Here is a 13,267-nt window from a genome sequence, read left to right as displayed (position 1 = left end):
ATAATAGTTTCTTACCATGTTAAAATAAACAAAGTTATTGTAATATTTGTGTATGTGCTCGAAGCATAATAGTTTCGTTTAATAATTAATTTCTGCCAGAAATTCTGAATTAAACTTCTGCCAGAGTGAGTTCAGTTGGTAACTCGACAGGATCAGTTGAGATTATTACTTGTATTTTTTGTCATTAACTTTTGTCGAGCTTTATTTTATTTCATATTTTTATTGGTTGCCTTTAATTATAAATTCATGACGTCCTAATTTTTTTTTGAGTTTAATTGTCTTCGTGTTGTTTCGCTCCATTAATTACGAATTTGAACTCCAATTCATTATAATTATTTAAGCGGCTTTTAATTATTATTTCCCGTTTAAAAGTAAATTATTCAATCCTAGCTATTATTTTGAACAAAGTAATATTTACCAAACATAATGTATTCATGTAATATAAATGGAATTTTAAATGGCTCTTTATCGTGTGTATGAACGAACAAAATAATCGCGCCAAAGTCCCAGCCACAGGAGGCCTAGGAGATTGTCTTGGTCCAAAGTAATTAATCGACCATGGCTAACTACCCTAGGACCTCGGAATCCACGGTTGACTTAACTCCTTTGCTCTGCAACGGGTGCTAGAGTGCTGGATCTGATCTCAACGGTGCATTCGGAATAAGCAGAAGTTTGTCGACAAGCTCCACACAGCGTTGTTTTTTTTTTATAGAATAGGAAGACGGACTATGCGCCAACAACCTTGGAAACAAAATTTTTTGTCCCTTGTGTCTGTAATTACACAGGCATACTCACCCTTCAAACCGGAACATAACAAAATCAAGTACTGCTGTTTTGCTGTAGAATATCTGATGAGTGGGTGCTACCTACCCAGACTAGCTTGCACAAAGCCCTACCACCAGTATAAAGCTCTACTACTAGTACAAAGCCCTACCACCAGTACAAAGCCTTACCACCAGCTGTCCGCCACATGAAGAGGGAGTCCACCCTAAGTGGTGATGGCTTGACGACGCTGTAATTGGAGTCAAAAACATCATCACTAAGATAACACTAACATAGTCGCTCGCAACGGGCAGTTACAACATTAAAGCGGATGCCCGGATGTTGGGGGCGCAATGGTGATGTAAAAGTGATTAATATTTCTTACGGAGCCAATGTCTATGGGCGGTGGTAAACACTTGCCGTCAGAAGGGCCATCTGCCGTCTGCCTTCCAGTATTATAAAATAATAATTTTAAATGATAATTATAGACATTGCTAGGGATCTTCAAGAAATGAACGCACGCTAGTTTTGTGGCACGAAGCATGTTACGCGGCTGTTGGGCTGGTTTGTTGTTAACGCAATCTCCGCGACGACTGCGCTTCCAACTAGACGGTCTATTTTTTATTTGTAAATGATTTCGTGTTGATTTAGTGTAGAATGAAAGTAAGATAGGTGACTTGATGAACTGATGACTAATTTACTCAGAGGACCTGAAAATATATACAAATAAATAATAATTATGACTATTACCAATTGTTAAAACGATGCATCATGACGGTGGCGAAAATGCCGAAATATTTTTTACATAATATCATTAATATTATATTATATTAGTCAAATTTATGGAAAGTATGAGTATATTAAGAAAGTCGTTTATAATTGTTCTAACATCATTGTTCAGTGCAAATATTAACTTTAGGATACGAGCTTGTAGAGATTTTATCCCGTGCATATTTTTTATTTTATCAATGAGATATAATAATTTGTCAACCGGTCTATTCCCGTACAGTGATAGTCCAGTCAATTATGTCGCGTCAGTAAAAATGGCATATAAATGCAAGCGACCCGAGAAACTTTATTTTTACGTATTGTGTAGAAGAGCTTAATCTAAAATTGCAGTTAAGATTGAAAAAGGGGGTAAATTTGGTTTTTGTGCGACAACTTGGCTTTTAGACATGATACGAAATTTACGATTATATACTTTTTTGTTGCTTTTTTACGCTCTACAATTTAGGTTATATAAATAAATCAGTAATGATAGAAGAGCAATTTAAAAAAAAATTGTATCGTAGGTTTTCGCCGTGTCCCTCAACTTTGTTTAATTAATTTTTCATGATGAATGACGTCTAGCAGAATATATTGATTTAAGTGAAAAAAGATATTTTTAAAATTATATATAAATGCTCGATTTGTTGTTACTTTACCAAATATTAATTTTACAAAGATTTTAAAATATTTAAGACCATCGAAATTACCTGTCGTGTCAGATTATCTTGATAATTGCAATAATTTCATGTATGTAAATGGTGTATGTAAATGTAAGTAAATATAAGTTGAATTCTTAAGTCTGATTTAAAAGTTATGTTCCATTTAAAATAAATCTAAAATTAAAACCGAAAATAAGCAAAAAAATGCTATTATTTGCAAAAAAAACTTCTAAATAAGGAACAATTCGACACGATATAGCAGCACATAATCTCATTCTTCATCGAGAGACGCTATTTTGCTTTAATTTTCAAATTAACTTATGGCCAGCGCGGACGCAGCGTTGAAATATTCTGAGTTTTAGTTTCGTTCCTCAGTTATGTGACCAAGTTTTACTATTATAACTGACTTTTTATATTTATGCAAAATATTTGTAATATTTGATATCAAAAAGTTAATTATCGTAAGTAGGATAGGTAATTGTTAAACAATTTAAAACTACAAGAAGGTAGCATTATGTGACCTCCGTTTTGTGACATATTCACGGTCACATTTAACGGAACAGCAGGTCACAACAGGTCGGAATGCATAAAGCTTACTTCATATTGCAACCGACTGACCAAATAAATGTATACTGTTTCAAAATGTTATCAATATAGATAATGTGTCTCAGAAAATATGATGATGAAATATATGAAACTTTTTAATTTCTTAATCATTATCATTAAAACAATGTGTTTTTTGGTGTGAAATAGTAGGTATTATTACAGTAGCACTGATGTTCCTCACTGGCCCGATGCTTTTCGAATTTATCAGGCTACAGCTACAATTCTGAAACTAAAAACACAGTCGGACAAAAACTTGCAAAAAATAAAAGTATAAAAAAATCAACTGGCATTATATGCCATAAATTTAACGTTTCGTTTCTAGGTCGAAAAGCAAAACGTATATCATAATAAAAATGTATGTCCTTCAAAATTATGAAGTTAAATAATAGAATAGAATAGCGTAGAATATGCTTTATTGTACACCAAAAGAGTTACAGAACCATTTTAAACACAAACACAAAAGAAAGAAATCTATTTTGTACAAAAGGCGGTCTTATTGCTAAAAGAGCGATCTCTTCCAGACAACCTTTGGGTAAAGGACATGAAATAAATAAATGAATAAAGCGGTAAGGAGGTGTGCTAATCATCTCAATTTTTATTTTTTAAATAAATATAAATATATATATATACAGTACTATAGCTAAATATACATACGTATAAATAAATAATATATACATAAACATACATATATAATATATAAAACAAAACATTAAAAAAAAGAATGTTATTATGATAATAATAATAATAAATAGCAATAAAGTGCGGCAGATAATAAAACAACACTCCCTGATAATTATAAAGATAAATAATATGCCTTGAGTCGGATTTTAAATGTGTTAATAGTTTGAGATTGTCTTAAGTGGAGTGGTAAAGAATTCCATAGGCGAACTGCTTGGATAGAGAAAGAATTGGTATAAAAAGAAGAAGAGTGAGAAGGAATTTTAAGAATTAGATTATCGTCGGATCGTAGAGTGCGGCCGTGCGAGTCCTTAAGGAATTCAAAACGGTGTTTAAGATAGTGCGGAGAATTTGGATGAAAAAGTATACAGTAAAGAAGAGAAAGAATATGAGTATTCCTGCGAAGACGGATTGGGAGCCACTCGAATTTTTTGCTAAATTCAGAAATGTGGTCAAATTTGCGGAGTCCGAATATAAACCGAATACAGAGATTTTGAATACGCTCGAGTTTATTTAATTGCTCCTCTCTTAGGTCAAGATAGCAGGTGTCAGCGTAATCAAAGATGGACAGGAAGATGGCTTGAGCTAACGCAATTTTGGTAGGAATAGGTAGAAAATTACGTAATCTACGAATGGACCCAATTGAGTGAAACATTTTCCTGCTCACTTCACCTATTTGTGACATCCATGAGAAATTTTGATCTATATATATTCCTAAATTTTTAACTTTGCTGCTTAATGGAATTACAGTATTGTTAAAGACAACAGGTGGCAAACAAGAATAGTCTACACGAGGTAATAATTTATAACTGTCAATTATAATAGCCTGGCTTTTAATAGGATTTACTCTGAGACCAAAAGAAAGACTCCACTTTAAAATTTTGTCTAAGTCAGAATTAATTAATTGAATAGTATGTGGTAGGTGTAGTAATTTTGGAATGGGCATAAATTTGGAGATCGTCGGCATACAGGTGGTAGGAAGAAGAGATATGTTGACTTACAGAGCTAATGAAAATTGAAAATAGAAGAGGAGATAAGACACCGCCTTGGGGAACACCGGCACTTACCGCCAACCAGTCCGAGTAAGAATCCTGGATTGGAATACGTTGACGGCGACCATTAAGATAACTATAAAACCAATTAATTACAGATGAAGATATATTAAGAGAATTTAGTATAGCCAGGAGTATGTCGAAATCTACAGTATTGAAAGCATTACTAAAATCAAGCAATGATAAAATTGTAACTTCCTGGTTATCCATAGCTAATCTGATGTCATCGGTAATCTTCACTAATGCAGTAACCGTACTATGGCCAGATCTAAAACCAGATTGAAAAGGATTTAGCAGGTTGTAGGAAGACAGGAAGAGGTTAAGTTGTTGATGTACAAGACGCTCAAGATCTTTAAAAAGAAATGGAAGGATGGAAATAGGATGGTAATCACCATAAGACGAAGGATTATTTTTTTTTAGGTAGAGGGATTATTTGAGCATCTTTCCAGGAGTCAGAAAAGGTACAGGAATTAATGGAATTATTTAATATGCATGTTATAGCCGGAGTTAAATAATCAATTATAGGCAGGATCATTTTACGGCTAATGCAATCAGAACCAACGGCATCAGAATTTATAGCTAAGATATTCTTCTTAACATCACATTCGGTAAAATCACAAAAAGTAAAGGGCAAAAAAGTCGGAGATGATGACGCAGAAAGTTGAATTAATGTATTAGATTTAGTTGTACTATTTATGGTAACTGAAGATGCAAATTGATGGTTAAGTTGGTTGAGATCCAGGGTACTAGTGGGGGTATCGATATGTGACTTGCCAACTCCAAGAGACTTGAGAAATTTCCAGACTCTGGAAGCGTTATCGTCCTCAACAACAGATTTAAAAATGTGACTTTGATGTGTATCCCTACACAGCATGTTGCAACAATTCCGATATTTTTTATAATTTAATTTGTTCTTATCAGATGGATTAGACTTATATTTCGCTTTTGCCAAATTTTTCTTATGCTGGAGTTCTTTAATTTTGGGAGTAATCCAGGGTGCTGGTAAGTGCTTTATACGTATACGCCTAATAGGAGCATGTACGTCGTACAATTGAGTCACAAGAGAGTTAAAAATATTAACCTGCTCATTAACCGTAGCACCGTACAAAGCTTCTAGCCACTTTATTTTAGCAGCATCCTCTCGCAATTGCTCCACACACATTCATCCGAAATTGCGTTGCAGGAGAATTCTAGGTTTAGCTCTAGGAGGTCTAATTTTATAAGAAAGGAAGAGGAGATCGTGGTATGAAAAAGCGAGTGCAGCATATTGCCCATGTTTTTCAATATGAGCAAGCGATGACACAAATATCAGATCAAGTAAAGAAGGAGTGGAATTTGGAAAAGAGTGAGTTGCAGAAAGTGGCAGAACATTTAAGTTAGCACCATTAATGATAGAAGATAGGCGTAATGATCGAGTATCGTTCTTGAGAAGGCAAGTATTAAAGTCACCCATCACCACGGTATGAGTGTACAAAGGAGTAAATGACTAGCAAGTTCTCAAAAGATAGAAAGTAATCAATATTCTGCGACGGACAATAGTATACACCCAGGAGTAACTTTGAGTGAGAGAGAACAACTTCTTTAAAAAGGTGCTCTGGCTCTCCAACTGTATTCGAATTAGAGGAGCTTACAATAGAAAAGGGTATATGTGGTCTCAGATAAATGGCAACCAGTTCTTGCCATACGATCATTACGGATCGAATCCAGGAAGGGAATATGCTGTCGAAGGCAAACACGGCTTAAGCCAGGATTCAGACACTAAAATTGCATGTAAATTTTTAATTTGAAAAGAGGATAACATGTCCGGATAATGTGCTGGAATACTCTGCGCATTTATATGTATAATGTTAAAATTATTTACAACGTCGGAAAATTGGGAGTCAAGGGAATCACAAAGAGAAGGAGGAATACTGTAAAAACTACATAATAATAATAATAATATCCCGGGACATTTTTCACACACGGCTATCTGATCTCAAATTAAGCTTGTACAGAGCTTGTACTATGGAAACCAGACAATTGTAAACTACATATACTACTTTTCTTTTGTAAATACATACTTATATAGATATTTACACCCAGACTTGAAACACACCCAAACATGTCTGTTTGTCCTGAACAAACAGACATGTTCATGCACACAAATGTCTGTCCTGGGTGGGAATCGAACCCACAACCTTCGCCGTGAAAGGCAAGTATCTACCAACCACGCCAACTGACTCTTTGATTTAAATCTGTGAAATCTACGAGTTTTTAAGATTTAATTCCGTGCAGCCATAATTATGTATCCAGTAAATATATTAAGTACTTTTCCAAAAAACTACTCACATCAAGTAAAATATTATATTTACGGAGTAAAATTAAAAAATATTAAAGTTAAAAGCGGCAGCGTCACAAAACTGAATAAAACACACTTATTTTCTTTGATTTATCAAGTGATAATACGGATTACTTAGTTAGTTAAATTTTAAAAAGGCTTATTAGTTTCATACTTTTCTTTAATTTTGCTTTTAAATATAGTCGCACAACAGAAACAATTACGCCACAAAGTTCGTATTGTTTCGATGTTTAAGAAAAAATACCTCGGATTCCGCGTTCCCTAATACATTATGGTAAAGTTTGTAATAAAAAACAACATTACAAATAAAATAATTTTTCACAGAAGGGTAGTTTATTTTCAAATTGCTCAGAAAGCGATAAATCAGTGTTTACCTGCTAGACAACGTTTATAAGCAAGGCCGGAAATGTTTCAATAATATTGACATAGTAAATGTGATAACGCTCCGTCATCGCCGGAGGTACAATTAACGTGAGATTTAACATTAACTGGGCGTGGGACGTACTCGGACGCTGCGTGTAACTGTTGAAGTGAGATTTGTATACTTTCAATTACTAACAAGGATTCCTATTGACATTGGCTGTGTATTTGATTACTATGATTTTATTATGAGAGGCTATGTTCTGTGAACAGTTACTCTATGTCATAACAAAGTAAATTAAACTAAATAACAAATAGAACATTACATTAAATAACATAAGATCGCTTGCTGCCAGAAAAATATCAATTTAGGTAATTGTAAGGCGCCCGACGCCCCCGAGTTAGTGATATTATGCGAGTATTAATTGTAATCTTTGCACATAATAACTAGCTGCCGGTCCGAGCCTCGTACGGCTATAACGAGGACAGTGTCACGTGCTATTTTGTTCCAAGTGCGTATATTCGTCCGCACCGTGCTATGAACATCGTATAATTCCCCTCCCGTATTTTTTCATGCGTATAATTTAATATTTCAACGTGTAAAAGGTAATGTTTATTTACTCAAAACGTTAAAAATAAAATATTGACGTTGCACTGACTCACTTTATATATTATCAAAAATACTTTTTCAATGGTTTTCAAAGGTACTTTTGAATCGCCTAGCGTTATCACCGGAACAAAATAACTAAAGAAATACTAATTTGAATACATTATATACAACTATATTCTGATAAAGATATGGTATTTAAATATATATATTAATGACATTAATTGTAGACAGGGTCGGCAGAGGGGTTTTAAATAAATAGACTAATATTTTTTAAGGCTGGTAGTCAGAGGTGTTATCTGCGGTCGAGTCTCCAGAAATACTAACAGTGTTATATAAAAATAATGTCTTCCAGGCCAATTTCGGCTACGGCGGCCAATCTCAAGAGAGATTGGCCAACTGCGCAAGACATATTATAGTGCACGTGTGTGTGTGCAAACACAGGTGCACTCTCTATTCCCTAACTCTCATAATCCGATGGTAATCCAACACGACAGGATAGAGTTCAGACACAGGACCAACGGCTTTACGTGCATGCCAAGGTAAGGGAGTGTACACACTACCTACTTCCAAACTTCGGGCTGCTACTGAGACTTTTGGCAGAAAAATCCAACAACTATTTACTTGCCCGACCTGAGATTTGAACCTCGGACCTCGGTATCTACGGCCTTATATCTAGCCACTAGACCAACGAGGCAGTCACAGTGCTTTATTTGTATGTAGACGAGGTACAAAGACTAGCATTGCACCAACATTCTCGTTATTGCTTAAAATGAAGTGTTTTCCAGAAATATATAATAACATAACGTAATTTGTATCTCGGTGGCACAAAGTGAATTAATGAAAGAAATATTGACGCGATACTTTGTCAATGTCGTGTACATATCAGATCGATATACATATCGATATACATATCAGAAGTTGATTTTTTTTCTTTGGATGTTATGTATGCCACCATTTACTATGTATATTGTTAGTGTTCCTATTAAATAAATAAATACATTAGGATCAAAAATATGTAATTAGTATAAAAATAGCTAGCAGCATAACACTACTCACACATAAATTTCTAGCTAATGCTCGGCAAGTGTTGCATTGCGTTGCGTTGGTTATCATTGTTTGTAAACAATTCGACACGGCTTGCAAGGCACATATTATACGGTAATTACGGTTATGTTACTATGCCTGAAACCTTCACATAAGTATCAACAGCAATATTTTATACGATAATAAAAAAAATATAATGATAATAGAAAATATTCTGGTGTTATTATTAGAATCTTAATTACAAAAAAAAACATGTTTTAAGCATGTTAGTTTAAGAAATTAATGGAAAAATGTATTTAAAGTTATTATTATTCAACTTAAGTTTTGAAATTTTTAATTCATTACTATTTATTTGTTTTCATTTAAATTATTTTGTTATATGTTATTAATGTGATAAATGAAATTAGTGCACTCGATAATATTTATAGCTTTATTTTCAAAGTTATTAATTATTATTATTTATTTATTTTTAAATCTTATTTTTATAAAAATGTTTAGCAATTTTTAGTATTTTAGAATTATAAAAAATATTGTTTGTTATAATCTACAAAAAAATATGTGTATTGTACCGTAAAACGCATGTTATGGCCGTCTTGAAGAGTCATCACAGTCAGTCACATTTTATGTTAAGTTTGAATGTGTTTTTATTATAACCTGTGTAAATGTTGTGACTGCCGATGGTCCTTAATAAAATAAATAAATAAATAAATACGATTTCGAAGTCTGTTTTATTGCATTGTTGACGTAGTGGCTTATATATACGGTTACATATCTTGCGGGTCCAGGTTTGAATCTAAAGTCGACACAAAAAGAATTGATCTTAATGTTATTTCGCAGTTACCGATCTCTTAAAGCAATTTTTTTTCCAGTCGTGTCGGACTTTGATGAAGAATTCAAGTGCTCAGGGCACTCATAACTTGCAATAAAATATTTATTTCGTAATTGGCTAATCTTTAAGATTAAGTCGTTACGGACGACATTTTATTAGAAGGACGTCACTGAATTTGTGTTAATTTCAATAAAATTATAGTTGTTTTAAGAGTCTAAATAAGAATACGAAAAAAAATCGTTGTGTTACTCATTCACAAACATATAATTTGAAAAAAAGTAAAGGTAACGTAAAGCCCCTGTACTAAAAAAATTACAAAAATACATACAAATGATTTTTTAAGGCTTTTTTTCAGGAACCTTTTAATGTAAGAAATAAATAATTGCATATATCTTTGTAAAGACTATAAAATTTGGATATAAAAGTGTGTTTCCTAAAAACTGACCTTTGAATATGTATAAAAGTAATTAAGAAAAAGTAGTTATTATGAGTAGGTAAATTTATAAATATTTCACCTTAACAAGTTAAGAGTTCAAAAATTAACCATATCATAGAAACTGCAAAGTTTAAATAAAAATCTTTAATATCTTTATAAAAGTCCAAACCATATAGCTACATTTATTGACACCATATTGTTCAAGTATTAAATAAGCAGATTCCGTACCACAAAGGTTTATGGTATTGTCTATAGATGTGGAGGTTGGTCCGATTAATATTTTGACACTTAGTGGCGAGAGGGAGAATATATAATGGAAAAATTATGAGCTCAAACATATAAAACTTTTGAATGATATGACATGTTACAAGATTATATTACTGTATGTAATGCTAATCAATTCGATTCGGCAAGAAAGTCAATAGTTATTTGGTTACCTCAAAGTAAATGACAAGGTCAGACGATAAAAATTATAAATACTAATTGCATGTATTTATAATCTTTATATTCTAGTAGTGTGTTATAAGCCTTAACTTTTTTTACGATTCTTAGTTACAAATATCTGCTGAAATAAAACTATAGCAATTTCATCAAGCGACCAAAAGACTGACACCATCGGTTTGGTCAAACCATGTTTCTTCGATAGACTTCGCAAAAATATTATAGACACAATCTTTTTTTTTTTTTATATATTCGCCGGGATGGCAAATGACTCTACTCCACCTGATGGTAAGTGCTAGTAGAGTCCAAACGCGACGACGGCCAGTACAGACGGGAAAAACGTTCTGTACTAGCCGCCTTCGCCTTGCCGGCCCGCAAGATGCCTCTTCACGCCTCGTTTGAAGGAACCCGGGTTGTAAGAGGAGGGGAACACGTGAGCTGGTAAGGAATTCTTTTTTTTTGGAAGTGCGACAAAGAAAGGAGTTGCCAAATTTCTTTGTTCGTGATGGAATTGATGTCACAGTTAGGCGGTGACATCGAGAACCAGCTCGCGTGGACTTAAGAAGGAAGGGAGAAGCAGGAATTAGAGAGAATAATTCCTCAGAGCATTCGCCGTGATACAGTCGATAGAAAGCGCTCAGTGCTGCTATCTCACGACGCAATTGTAAAGGTTCAAGGGTGTTTGTGACCTTCACGTCGCCAATAATGCGTACGGCACGTCGCTGCAACCGGTCCAAGGCCTCAAGTAGGTACTTAGCGGAGCCATCGCAAAGTGAGATATGTTGGGCATTAAAAAGCAGTTGTTCAGCTCCGCAAGCTCCACAGCAGACCAACAAGTTGAGCAGATACTTATTAGAAGAGAACATCTGTAAAATATATGACATAATAAAATGACAAGCAGAAAAAATATTAAAAACAATTCCTTCAATCAATTCAATATCAATTCCTTATGTCGGAATATTATCGTCTTCTTCTATAATATTATATCCCGTTCATCTTATTTCAGAAAGCCCAATAATATCGTATTTTATTTCTGAAATTTCTTTTTTTAAAATCGAATAATCTTTCATTTGATAGTAGTGATTTTGCATTGTAAGTGCATATGTAGAGGTTTTGTAGTGAAGATGAAGAGTTGTAGACATTCATTCATTCCGCCGCGGTGACAAGCCGTGTTGGGAGATGTAGAGGGGCTTTCTTTACTCGTTTTTTGGTGATGAGTATTCTCCATTCGAGCTTGACTCCGACCTTTTATTGTGTAGTGTATTGTATATGTAGGAGGTAATATAATTTGTCTTATTTTTCTTCGGTATTTGTTTGATGTTGTCTTCACTGATCACGGTGGTAGGGTTTTCAGGAGAATTTGACAGATTTCGTTTATGTTTCCTAGTGTCTACTACGTAGTGTTTATTTTTGGGTTACCCGGCAATGTATGTGCAAAGGTATAAGTGTATTTTGTCGTAGCGTAATACAACATTTTTCCCGATTTTGCGTTCTTTTTCTACTTCTTCTAGTAGTTCCTTACGCTTCAACAAAACTTGTGGTGAGAAGTCTTTTTTAATGTTAATGGGTGAGCCCTTCAGTATTCCTTTTTTTTTAATTTCAATTTTTCATCCTAGTGTTATAAATGATACTAATAAAGGTCTTGTTTTGTTTTCTTTTTTGCCAAGCCTTCTCACAAATTCTATTTCGGATTGCTCAATGGAGATTTTAATTTTATTTTTAATGCAGCGATTAATACGCTGTAATTCTTCATATCCCTGCTCGGTCTCTTCTACTCCATAGAATATTAGATTTTTCTTTCTAGCCTGTTCTTCTAAATAATCTATTGTTTTTTGTTGGTAATTTATTTTCGTTTCTAGGTTGTTCGTTCTATTTTCCATCAATCAATCAATCAACAGCCAATCGTTGTCCACTGCTGAACATAGGCCTCTCCCAAGGTGCGCCAAAGCTCCCTGTCCTCCGCCTTCCGCATCCAGTTGGTGCCCGCCACCTTCTTAAGGTCGTCGGTCCACCTGGCTGGAGGGCGCCCTACGCTGCGCTTGCCGATTCGCGGTCTCCACTCTAGGACTCGTCTGCTCCAACGGCCATCGGTCCTACGACATACGTGACCAGCCCACTGCCACTTCAGCCTGCTAATTTTGCAAGCTATGTCGGTGACTCCGGTTCTTTTCCGGATAATCTCATTTCTGATCTTATCCTTCAAAGATACTCCGAGCATAGCTCGCTCCATAGCACGCTGAGCGACTTTGAATTTGTGGACTAGTCCCGCAGTTAGTGTCCACGTTTCGGCACCGTATGTCATGGCAGGTAAGACGCATTGGTTGAAGACTTTCGTCTTCAAACATTGCGGTATAGACGACTTGAGGACTTGACGAAGGTTGCCAAATGCTGCCCATCCCAAGCGAATTCTTCGATCGGCTTCCTTCTCGAAGTTGTTCCTACCGATTTGTATAATCTGTCCTAGGTAGGTATATTCACTAACAACTTCGAGAGGTTTCCCCTCGACGTATATCGGTCCCGGCACGACATGCCTATTGAACATGACCTTGGTCTTGTCCAAGTTCATGCCGAGACCGACACACCGGGAAGACTCGCCTAGGCTACGCAGCATTTCGGTGAGTTGTTCCAGCGACTCTGCTATGATGACGATATCGTCGGCAAATCGAAGGTGTGAGATGTACTCG

The sequence above is a fragment of the Nymphalis io genome, chromosome 18, assembly GCF_905147045.1.
Source record: "Nymphalis io chromosome 18, ilAglIoxx1.1, whole genome shotgun sequence".
Classification (NCBI taxonomy): domain Eukaryota; kingdom Metazoa; phylum Arthropoda; class Insecta; order Lepidoptera; family Nymphalidae; genus Nymphalis; species Nymphalis io.
This window is presented reverse-complemented; position numbering follows the sequence as displayed.